Source organism: Camellia sinensis, chromosome 7, assembly GCF_055761805.1.
Source record: "Camellia sinensis isolate YWXY chromosome 7, ASM5576180v1, whole genome shotgun sequence".
In the NCBI taxonomy this organism is placed as follows: domain Eukaryota; kingdom Viridiplantae; phylum Streptophyta; class Magnoliopsida; order Ericales; family Theaceae; genus Camellia; species Camellia sinensis.
Genome location: NC_138967.1, coordinates 174,912,712 through 174,925,342, shown reverse-complemented (window position 1 = coordinate 174,925,342; position 12,631 = coordinate 174,912,712).

Below are 12,631 nucleotides of genomic sequence, written 5' to 3'. Positions count from 1 at the left end.
ATGTTGTTTGCATGCTTATGTCACATTGCATTGAGTATGCCATGTTGTTCTTAGCATTGTGTATGCCATATCGTTTGCATGCTTGAGTTGCATTGGATTTGTTTGGATTAGGTGTTAGTCCAAACACGAGGAACGAGGGACGTTTCATACTTGAAGTGATGAAACGTGCCTCAATTCTCGGTCGTCGACCCTCTTGATCAAGCATGATAGAGGTCAAGGCCTTATGTGTTTATTTGTGCATTCATTTTACATTGAATTGTGCAATTTGGCTTCTCGGCCATCATGCATCGAGATACGTGATTGGTGGCCCGAGGATCGAGAACCGCGCTCTCTTGAGATCATGAAATGATAAGGAGAGTGGTTGTGCACACATATTTTACAAATACATTGCCATGCCCTTTCTTGTTCTCTGATGCAGTGAACTGGAGAAGTGCAGCAACAACTGGTCGGCTAACCAGAAAAACTAGCTGGTCGACCACTTTTTCTGGTCTGCAGCAAAGAAAAGTGGTTGGCAGGTGGTTGGCAACATCAACAACTGGTCGGCAGACCTCTCATAGGTCCCCAAGGTGAGTTAGAAGCTTTCTGGAGCTTGGTGCAAGGTTCTAAGAACAGTTGCAAACAGAGGCAAATCGGGGTATCACGACGGATTTCCGAATGCGGTGACCGGGCATGCATGCAGTCCTCATCCCGAGGACCTTTCTTTACTGCTTTCCTTAGCTAGTTTATGCTTTGGTTCTGTACCTAAGTAATTAATGCATTTAGCTGCTTATTTGTGTTGTAATAACTAGTTAGTTAACTTGTTAGTTAATTAGCTTAGTTTTGTACTTAATTAGTTAATTTGTCAGTTAATTAGTTTTGTGATGTAATAATTAACTTAATTAGCTTAGATTAGCTAGTTAGCTTCTAATTCGGACCCTCTTGCGAGAGGGCCAACTATTGTAATATGCGTGCGTGTGTGTGATGCATGTCTTCCAACCTCCATTTCTTTCTCCCTTTTACCTAACCGCTTACGATGGTTAGTTTTAGGGCATATTTCGATTAGCATCCTCATGCTTGCATGCATGCATCCATTCATCTGTTTTGCATGCACCGGGCTCGACGCATCATACTAACTGCATTGTATTTCAATTCCAAGTTGAATACATATATCGAATTGTCGTATTCATATGCCATTCTAGATAGCCGAGCCTATCTTAGTTGCATTTTTGCATGTGTTGCATTAGCCATCTTAACATGAATTAGGATCATACATGATTTCTAACTAGTTCTCTGTTTTGGCTCGGTGTATACTGTGAGTGTTTACGCTTTAGCATACTGCATGAGATGTGTATGTTGCCATGTTAGCATGCTTGCTATGAGGCTAACTGCTTAAGTGATTAACTGCTTGAATGCCTGTGGGTGAAGGTTAGATTGCTTGAATTGGAACAATTCATCAAACTGTACGTTTTAAGCCCACTTGAGGGTGGCAAAACCACGACTTAGCCTACTTGCGAGTAGCAAACTTCAAACCGTTTTCAAAACAAACGAACATGCAATGTTTTGTTCGAATATAGGCGATCTAGTCTATACTTGTATGCTGTGCGCATCACATAGTAATTCTAGGTTAATAACCGGAATAAGAACGCATGTGTTTTCAAAAACAACATATCATGTTAGTAAAGACTGATATTTGATCGGGCGAGCGGGGGTGCTCATTGCATGACCTTCCCCTCTCGTACCCAAGTTCCCGAGCCGAGGCAACTTTGGTGATGACGGACACGTGGCCTTAGGCACGAGTCAGGGTTTCCTAAATTTCTCAAAAATAAAACATTTACGTGGCGACTCTGTATCTGGCAAAGCAGTCCATGTTTGACACTTCTTTATTAAAATCTGTTTTCCAAAATGATTTGTCGGATTTGGACTCTTTGGTGATTTATCAGTCTCACATTACACTTTGTGAGATTAGATTCAGAACCGTGACATGAGTTCGAACTGTAGTAGCTAAGAACAAAATGATTTGCACCCTTGCGGCGCGGAGAGCGGAGTTCTTGAGGTGGTCTACATAAACATATTTATAAATCCGAACATGTTTTGATTTTTTATTATTATATTTTTTTTGTTGTTGTTATTATTATTATTATTATTATTATTATTATTTAATATTAATAATTTTTTCAAAAAGAATACACAATAAATTATTTTTTAAGTGTATTTAGATTAAGTGAATTTAATCTAAAATTAAAATTAAAAAATAAATTAAATTAGGTGAATCTAAAAAAAATAAAAGGGTTATTAAAAAAAAGTTTCAAAGACAAAAAAAACATGAAAATCAAAAAATTCAAAACAAAAGTTTGAAAAAACAAACCAAACCAAACGTTGCAAACTTCTTTCTTTTTTTTAAAAAAATATATTTCTTCACTAATCTCTAATTTTACACAAATTATTCATAAATTCCTTTTAATTTTTATGTGAATTTAATAATCTAATTAAAAAATAGTGCATATACACACACACAAAATAAATAAATAAATAAATAAAATAAAAATACACACACACACAAAAATGTAACACTAAACATCTATATTATGACCAACTGTTTAATTATGAATAATTATCTTCTCATTATTACCTATATTATATTGTTGCAAAGATTTTACATATTATTTTTTGTGATATCTTATATATGTCAGTGTCTACATACATAAAAATATATAAATAAATAAAAAAACATATAAATGTAAATTTATATATGTTACTGTATTCATACATTGTCAATCCATAATACTATATTACCATCGGATACTTTAATTTTTTAATATGTATCGCTTTAGTAATATAGTTATATTTGTTAGGAAAAAACTGTAAAATTGTGTATTGTTCTCTCATCAACTTATATTCAATACATATATACATACATGTCATACAAATTAGTGTCTACAATGAACACATTCAATAATAAATCAAGACTTTGCTAAACACTTTCATCACGACAATAATTATACTTTTTCTTCCTTTCACAGAAAAAATCACATTATTGAGAGTGAATGGATTTCAAAATTCATAACAATACGATATCGCTTCCAACTCTTACTCATCTAAACATTTTTTTTACAATGAGTTATAATGGTGAGTGTGGGTGCAAATTTCCGACCACACAACCAAAAGGGGAAAAGTCTCACTTCAGTGGACTTAGGCTCAATGCTCATCCTGGACCCTCATTTATCTCTATCCAGACTGAGATTCTCCTCTGTTATAGGACTTTTGTCCCTTATCTGCTTATCTCGGATTCCGGTAGCTCCACAAACAACCTCGGCCTAGCCGAGATCATTTCGGCGCATGACTAAGCCACGTGGCTCATCGGCTGACACTTCGACGTCACCTTAGCCACGTGCTGTCATTCATAAAATACGTCCCCACAACTGCCCCTAGGTTCTATTACCTTGGCAACCTGAGGTAATGGAACCTACATCGTTTATCCATATAGCATATCAGCTAATAATCCATTCATCTCTTTGACTCTGCTGCCCATTCTATCAAGGACCGAACTAAGTTCTTTAAGCATCTCAACCGAGATTGTTCCTCTAGCCGAGGTTATGGCCTCATTACTTCAAAAATTTCAAGAGTTCCTAACTACGTATGAGCTGTCACACAAGGTCTTTTCAACCGTTTCCTCCACGCGTCCCTTCCTCATTAGTTCATACTATCGCTTCTGCTCACGCCGCCTAACAAGCACGTCATACAAGGCTAATTCATTACATTTTGCCTCATTTTCGTGTTTTTGACAAAACTCTTCCCTTCACTCTCCGTCTTTTCACTTTTGCACTTACACTTTCTCTTCGACTCTCAGACTTTCTCTCTCTAAAGTTCCTCAATCCGCCATTGTTGTTTCTTTGAGTTTTTTACAACTACTCCATCCACCGCTTCTGGCGAAGCATTTATTGTTCTGTTCCAACGTTTGTCACCGTCTGACTCCGGCGAGTACTACTCTAGCCTCGTTTCCTCGGCCTTATTCGGTAAGTTCTCAATTTCTGCTTTTTAATTTCTCTCTTCCACTATTCTCTTAGCATGTTTTCTTCTTCGCATCTGTCACATGTCTATATTGTGTCTGTCGCCATTGACTTCATTCTCAAAGTTGTACTCTATTGTTATTTCCATGTTCCGGTCATCATGAATCATTTATTATTTCTTGAATTTTTGTTATGCTTTGAGTTGTATCACTAAAATGTCAATTGTGTTTGCCTGCTGTGATTCTTGCACATTGCCTTTCACACAATCACTCAGTGTTTGTAATTTTTCCTATTCTTGGATCGTCACTGTTTACCACTGTGCTCGCCACATTGTGGTTCTTTTGATTCTAAATCATGTTCCCTTTTTATTTTTCTTGATTGTTTTCAGATCTATTGCATTTGATTCTTGCTTCGACATAGTTTAGGTTTGGGGTTTGATCTTAGAACTCTGTTTCTTAAGAAAACTGGAACAAATTTCCCCATAGACCTTCACAGTCCTCACCCTAGTGCTCTCTAGGGTTTAGCCAAAGTCTTCAACCCTTTACCAAGCCACTTATCAAAACTTTGTTTATCGAACCCACCTTAGCCGAGATAATGGGCATGTTTAAATGGAGAGTAGACACTCCTTCCAAATTAGAAAACTTTAGGAAAAAGTTTTCCATTCTAGCCGATGTTCTACTTTGGTTGGCTAGAGAGGATGACTCTATCATGCCTGGGAAGGACTACATGCCTTTCCCAGTAGTTTTCATAATTGAGGGTGGAGTCAAGTTTCCCCTAGACATCCTCTTTAGGGAAGTCCTCCATTACTATAAGCTCAATCCAATGCAACTGGCTGTAAACTCCTTTAGGATCATTAATGGCATTGCTGAGTTGGCACATCGGTAGAATGCCAGAATAGCCCTATCCGACATCCAGTACTACTACACTATGTGTGGCCTCAAGACCAACACCGACTATACATACTACCTCAAGCCGAGATTTACATAGTACAAGTTGATAGTCGACATTCCAGACTCAAATAAGGGCGCAACAAACGACTACCTAATTGTCTCGGGCAATTGGAAGTTCGCGCCAGATGATGAGCTCCTTTTCCCCTTGTGCCGAGAAGTTTTTAGGGATGATAAGGGTAAGGACTTAGTTCCCCTCCCCTCCAGAGTCCCTTCTTTATTGCCTTACTTTGCAATCTTTCTATTGATTTGTTCTAATGTGCTCTCTTTACTTTGCAGCTTCTCCTCAGCCAGAAAAGAACTTTTGCAGTCCTACGTACCAAGCAAGGACTTGGTTTGACTTCTACCCATTGAACTCCGCAAGGCTCCAGTCCTTTTCAATTACGTCCCGACATACAAAAGTCCTCTACCCGACATTCCTTGCAAAAGCAGGTCTCCTTCATCCGTTACAATTCCGCCAGTCACTTCGTCGCCAAGGCCAGATCAGGCCTTTACATCTAATCCTGTAGTCCAGCCATCAACTTCTGTCCCCCAGTTAATTCGTCCAACCCAGCGCCAGCGTCGACACCGAGCTCCTCCTAACGCCCCTACCGACAGAACTCGAAGTAGGAGACACCGAGATTCAGAGGCACCGGCCTATGATCCAACGAATCCACCAATTGTGCTGCCTACAATTCATTTCAGCCCCAGAGTTACCGTCGCTGCAGCATCTGACGAGATGGGTTATAAACCTGCAGTCGTTGAGAATCTATTGGCTGGCTTACCCGACGTTGTGACTCTCCATTCCTTGTCTCAATCCCAATCAAAGCCCAAGCAAAAAAAGGGTAAAAAAGGCTAAGGCAAAAGCCACTATCACCCAGATCCCATCTAACTCTGAAAAAGATCCAGAGGACTCAGTTCCTATATCCAAACTAGTTGAAGCTGAGAAAAGGCTGGCTAAAATCGAGGCATCTAATGCTCCTCCACACAAGAAGCTGAGATTCGAGAGCGCAAAGGGCCTAAATGGCTCTCATTCTAGCGAGCCCTGGCCCCCTGCACTCATGGTCAGTGACCGTCCTATGTGTAGTATTATTGACAGCATCCAGGTCGGCACAACGCTCTCCATAGCTGTTCTTCTCCCAAGCGATTTGAAATGATCGGCCGAGATTACTGATGTGGCAAAGTGGTTTGGAAATACTCCTGAATTCAGTCAAATGTCCTTGATCCTTTGATCGTTACCTGAAAAAGGGATGAACACTCCGGTCGGGGGTGCCGGAATTAGCACTCCGATGGACAAGTCAGTATTCTCTCTAGTTTACTTCCATTTCAAGTTATGTCATCTATTCTCACACACCTGCTTTAGTTGACATTCGTCCCTTTTTATATTACCTCTGGGCCTGATGGTCGGGCCCACTCTTCATCTCGCACGTAGTTACTTATTCGACATTCCAATCAAGTGTTAGCTCATGTTCGGCTCTTTATATGGCTGACTCATTTATTCAGCTTTATGTCCTTGGTCAAGGCTGAATTACTTTAGCTGGATGTCCATCTAAGTCCTTGGCCTCTTCCTAATTGATTTTATTTGGTCTCCACAATTGCCCTTTGAACATCCGACTAATACCAATTAGTCGGCATGTTTAGTTTTGCGTATGGAAAGTCAAAAAATACAGCGCTCGCACTACTTCCAATATCGAAGCATCAAAATGAATACGGTTTTAGAAATGATTATAACTTCCTGCCTCTTCATACACATTGCTCATTTAATGTAATACACAACCGCGCTGTCTTTTCAAATATTTTTTGAATGTGAAAGGCTTTTTGGCTCGTTCACAGTATCTCTCTTCCAAGACCTCTGCGATTTCTGCCTGCTCTCCACTGTCCTCCTCTCTCTAAACTGTTAGTTCCTCTCTTCCTTGTATTTCGTCCTCTTTCCAGCTCCCATTTTCTTGTTCACTTTTTAGTTAGCGTGTTTTCTATTCCGATTTAAATGGCGAAACACTTAAAAGACCTCCTTTCTACGAACCGTATTTCTGCCTTTCGACGCCATTTCTCGATTCTAGATGACGTCCATTTGTCACTCGTGGCAGACAGCATAGTTGATATGGAGAGGGCTAATGCAAGTACGATCATCTTTCCTTTTCCGTCAATCGCTGAGGGCGGAGTCTGTTTCCCTCTTCATCCGTTTTTGAGGGTCGTTCTTTGTTACTGGGGTCTAATCCCTTCTCAGCCAAATGTAAATTTTTACTGAATCATAATGGGCATAATAGAATTAAATCATCGTCTTAGGATTAATCTAGGCATCCTTGCTATTCGACATTGTTATGCTTTGGCGAAGTCTTCTGGTCAGCAAGGAAGCTACTTTCTCAGGGCCAAGGACATTGATCACCGTCTGTGACTATGCTTACCAGCTCTGGTAAGTGTATCGATGACGTCATGGCCGTTGCTCGAGGCAATTGGGAATTCGGCGAAGGCGAAGATCGCGTAGATCATGTGCCTAGACAAAAAGGCGAACTAGGTGGCCATATAGTCCCATTTCTTCGTGCATTTTTTATACGTTTATTTGGCTTCTATTTCATGTACTTATAGTTTTATTTGTACAGGCAATGATCTGAAGAAAACGCATACTTCGGCCAACGACGCCATGCTTGAGCAAGTCAAATACCGTGCTCAAATTCTTTGACCGTCCAAATCTTCAGAAGTAAGGGCAGGCCGCCCACGTGCTACTGCGATACGATCCAACGTATTCAAATTTTTCGGCTGCTGATCATATCCAGATTCAAAGAAGGGAAGAGCATCTTATGGCTCTCATCTTCCTAAACTACAAGAGCCTTAGGGTCATCGGCCTTGAGGGTTCAGATTCGGACCAAGGCGGTGAAGTCGGCAATCAGGTCGATGGACAACCAAGTCAGTCCAACTCGGACGGATCTGAGGGTAATTTGGAGGAAGAAGTCGACGCAGCTTTTAATTTGGCTTTTGAAGAAGTCGGCTTCGACCTCATGTCCACCTCATGCCAAATTAATACATCTCTAGAAGACGATATTTTCATCGATCTAGGAGATCTACCCAGCACAGACCCCAAAAATATGGCTGGTGAATCGCTCGAACAGATAATAAGAAGGAAAAATGTTGAAAAGATGGCATCCCGAAGGAGGACCAAAATCATCATATCTGAACCCCCACCGTCTGCTCCTGTTGAGAAAATTGAGCAAGAGACTATTGTGGCTGATTCGGTCATTATACAACATCCTACCGACTCGGTCATTGATCAATCAGACGACCATGTTACTGAACAAAAGGGAGAGAAACGCCCCGCCGAGATTGAGGCCGACTCTTCTGGAGATTTAACCGATAAACGGCCTCACATAGAAGAGTCCTAGGACTTGGCGGTGCTGTTTATTATCCAACCCAAAATCAAGAACACGCCGATTTCTGCAGATGCGACAGCTCTAAAGGATGCCACTGTGGCCCTAAGTGTGGCCTCGTCGATCTCTTTGCCGACAGACAAGGCTGCATTCCGTGCGAAATCGGACATGATTTCGATAGTGTCAGCTGCTCAGTCGGCGATAGTGGTACGTAATTGGCAAATTTTATACTTTATTGCTTTGTATGCCGATTAACTTACCTATGTTTTTGTTTTAGGCGACAGGCAGAATCGCAGAAATTGGCCACCGTCATTATGACACCGTTGAACAAAATCGGCTTACTCAAAGGTGAAGTTGAAAACGAAAAGGGGAAAGCCAAGAAGGCTTTGGCCGAATTGGCAATGGCATCTCTAAGAGCTGACTCTGAGGCTAGGAAGGCAAAAAATGAGCGAACTAGGGCCAACGCTGAGGAAGAAAAGGCCAAAAGCGCCGACCTACTTAGGGCAGCCATTAAGGAGAGGGTGAATATGAGCGATGACGCGCTCAAATTGGCCAAAGAGGCGATAGCAAAGCTAGAAGCCAACTTGGAGGAATTAAAGAAGGCGAAAGAAATCGCCAACTTTGAGATTTCCAAGGCGTTCGAAGCCGGAGAGAACGCCGCCATGGAAAAGTACGTGGAGGAGATGCCCAAGTTTGAAAATTGGGGCTTTAAACACGGCTGACTTAAAGCCTTCGTGGCCGCTAATGTGATGTTAGGGTAACCGATTCCATACGAGCTATGGATGTTGAGCTGTTGGAATTGGACCCTGAAGAATAAAATAGAATTGGAGTAATTTTGCTTTATGTTAGGCGTCTTTGTATGTAGTGTTGTAGGTTTTTGTTCATTTTGTTTGTAAGTTTTTCGTAGGGCAGTTTTCATGTGTAAAATGACTGTTCATTTTTTGTATTCAGTTTATTAATGAAAATCACATTTTTTGTCTCTATTTTGAATTTGCTAATTTAGATTGATGGATAGCCGTATTAAATTTAACCTTGCAACTTTTGGCCATAACATAATCTGTCGAATTAAATATACGACTCAATGTTAAGCTTGTCTAGCCAAGTGAAGGAGTGTAATGTGATTCGACTATAACATTATATGCCGAATAATCACATATTTGCCTATGCTCTATTTGGGTGTCGTTCTAGAGCCGACTAAGGCATGCGGTTTGCAACGTTAACATAATGGGTAAATATAATCTGTCGATCATATGGGGCATTGTAGTTTGCAAATATATTTATAAATAGAGGCCAAATAGATTAATAAATCTGCCCTTGCCTTAGTTGATCAATGAACATAACCGTTGAATATGTGTAGTTCATGGATTGGGTGGGGCACAGTAATTATTCGACGAAATGCATTGAAAGTAGATCGAATAGATTAATAAATCTGCCTTCGCCCCAGCTAATTAATGAACATAACCGCCGAGTATGTGTAGTTCATGGATTGGGTGGGGCACAGTAGTTTTTCGGCAAAATGGTTTGAAAGTAGGCCGAATAGATTAATAAATCTGCCCTTGCCCCAGCTAATCAATGAACATAACCGCCGAAGATGTATAGTTCATGGATTGGGTGGGGCACAGTAATTTTTTGGCGAAATGCTTTGAAGTGATTGCTTTGGGAGCACTACAACCGTAATTAATAAGTGGGGTGGGGGCTAGGCACGCGTGGGTTTTGTGCTGTTGATAATTATATTTTGCTCAAATTCAATAGAGTGCGAGAGAGAAAAGAGCGTTGTGTCGTACTGAGGAAATTTGTATGTCAAGAAGAATATTCTTTAACAGCAGAGGGAAGGGCAAGACACTAGCTGAATTGGATTTAGAAATAAATCAAGGAGGTTGCGAACCTGCACGAACGGGTAACAGGATGTCGGAGGAGCGTGAGAGGCTTCGTTTCCCCCGTCGTCGAAGTAGGTCTCCAAGAGGGGGTAGGGTAGAGAAGTCACCCAGAAATGAAAGGCAGCAACGAGGGAGCTCCCTCCATTCGCGAAACGAAACTAGCAGGCCACCACGACCGTTGAGTTTTTCAATTTTCATTGGGAATAAACCAATGACTGAAGCAGATTCGATTATCCACGATCCAAATGTGGCAGTCGAGTTTGCTCGACAAATTTTTCTCCCCAAAGTCCAGCAATCAATGGTTGGTCGGCTTGATTACGAAATTTTTTGAGAGGGCGTCCATGGAGCTGTAAAGGGACTATATACCTTTTACGAAATTAGCATGCACCTTCGTGCCGTGCGAAGAGAGATAGAGTAGAAAGACGGCCGCATTCGAAGCTTGGAACATCGCGCAGAAAAAGTCGAGAACGAGCTGAAAAAAGCTAAGGCTTCCAAAACGCAGTTGGCGAGTCAAATGAACTCGATCGTGACGGAAAGAGTAAACCAGTGCCTTCTGGATCATGCAATTGGAGACCGAGATACGGCGAGCATGTTCGCAAGAGAAGCGATAAGAACAAAGGCCTACGAACAAGGCTTTTTTGACGGCTGAAAAATTGGTATTGAAAAGACGAAGGAAAAGTTTGCTGATGATGTCTGTCAGTGTGAAAATCATGGATTTAAGCATGGATGGATTAAGGCTCTGTAGGCCACAGGTATTGATTCGGCGTCACCTCTATATCAGAATTACAAGTTTCCCTTCGAAGCTTACGACGCCGAGAAAATTGACGATGAAGAGGATGCCGAGCCGGGGAACACTTAGATATCAATACACATTATTGTACTTTTGAATTCATTAAAAGCCATGTATTTGCACTTCTTCAGTGAAATAAATATTTGTTATATTGTTTCGTTTAATGTTTGTATCTACTTGTGATAATCGTATGTTGGTCCATGCCATTCTATTACCAAATATAAAGGTCCTTTCAAATTCGGAGGATTACTCGACCGTTCGTGGTTCTGCACAAAATGCTCTCCGAATTCAAAGTCTGTTGGCCAATCGTGATATTCACGAAGGACGCTCTGAATTCAGAAACTTATTTGGCCCAAAAGTGATATCCACGAAAGGGGCTCCAAATTTGGAGTCTTTTTCGGCCCAAACGTGATATCCATGAATGGGGCTCCGAATTCAGAGTCTTTTTCAGCCCAAACGTGTTATCCACAAATGGGGCTTTAAATTCAGAGTCTTTTTGTGTTGGCCAATCGTGACACTCACGAAGGGCGCTCCGAATTTGGAGACTTAATTGGCCCAAAAGTGATATCCACGAATGGGGCTCCGAATTCGGAGTCTTTTTCAGCCCAAACATGATATCCACGAATAGGGCTCCGAGTTCGGAGTCTTTTTCGGCCCAAACATGATATTCACTAAGGGCGCTCCTAATTCGAAGACTTATTAGGCCCAAACGTGACATCCACAAATGGGGCTCCGAATTCAGAGTCTTTTTGTATTGGCCAATCATGATATCCATGAAGGGCGCTCCAAATTCGGATGCTTATTCAGCCCAAACATGACATCCACGAATAGGGCTCCGGATTTAGAGTCTTTTTGTTCTGGCCGATCGTGATATCCACAAAGGGTGCTCTGAATTTGGAGGCTTATTCAGCCCAAACGTGACATCCACGAATAATCCACAAATGGGGCTCCGAATTCAGAGTCTTTTTGTGTTGGCCGATCGTGATACCCACGAAGGGCGCTCCGAATTCGGAGGTTTATTTGGCCCAAACATGACATCCACGAATGGGGCTCCAAATTCGGAGTCTTTATGTATTGGCCGATCGTGATATCCACGAAAGGCGCTCCGAATTCGGAGGCTTTATTCGTTATTAAACCATTATTAACGAGATTGCGATAAGAAAGGGCATTGCATTAGGGAATTCAAAAATGTGTACATAACATATCAGCAAAAATTCGAAACAAACTAGCATGCCGTACAAGTTGGCTTAGTGATAAAATTTGCGCAAATGTGTGGAATTCTAGGGGCGTAGCAAACTTCTCCCAGCCATGTCTTTGAGTCGATACGCTCATGTTCTGGCAATTGAGTCAATCTGATAAGGACCGTCCCAGCTGGGGCCTAATTTATCGCCTGCCAGATTCTTAGTAGCAGGAAGCACTTTCTTGAGAACCAATTCTCTAGGTGTATAATGACGCAACTGCATGCTGTAGACACCCCATTTTTGACCGTTCTCAAGACTTGGACGTCATCATTTGAACACTTGATGATTATCCATGCTCGTGTTTGTTTTGAGTTCCCAAAGGTCTTGGCCGCACGCCTTGCCACAAGATCTCTCAACTTGTCTGTCTTGTGCTTGGTTGTGGACCAAGCACTTGTGTTTTTGCTTCTGAGGGAAGAGGGTGGCTTGTTTGCCATCCCCTAAACCCATCG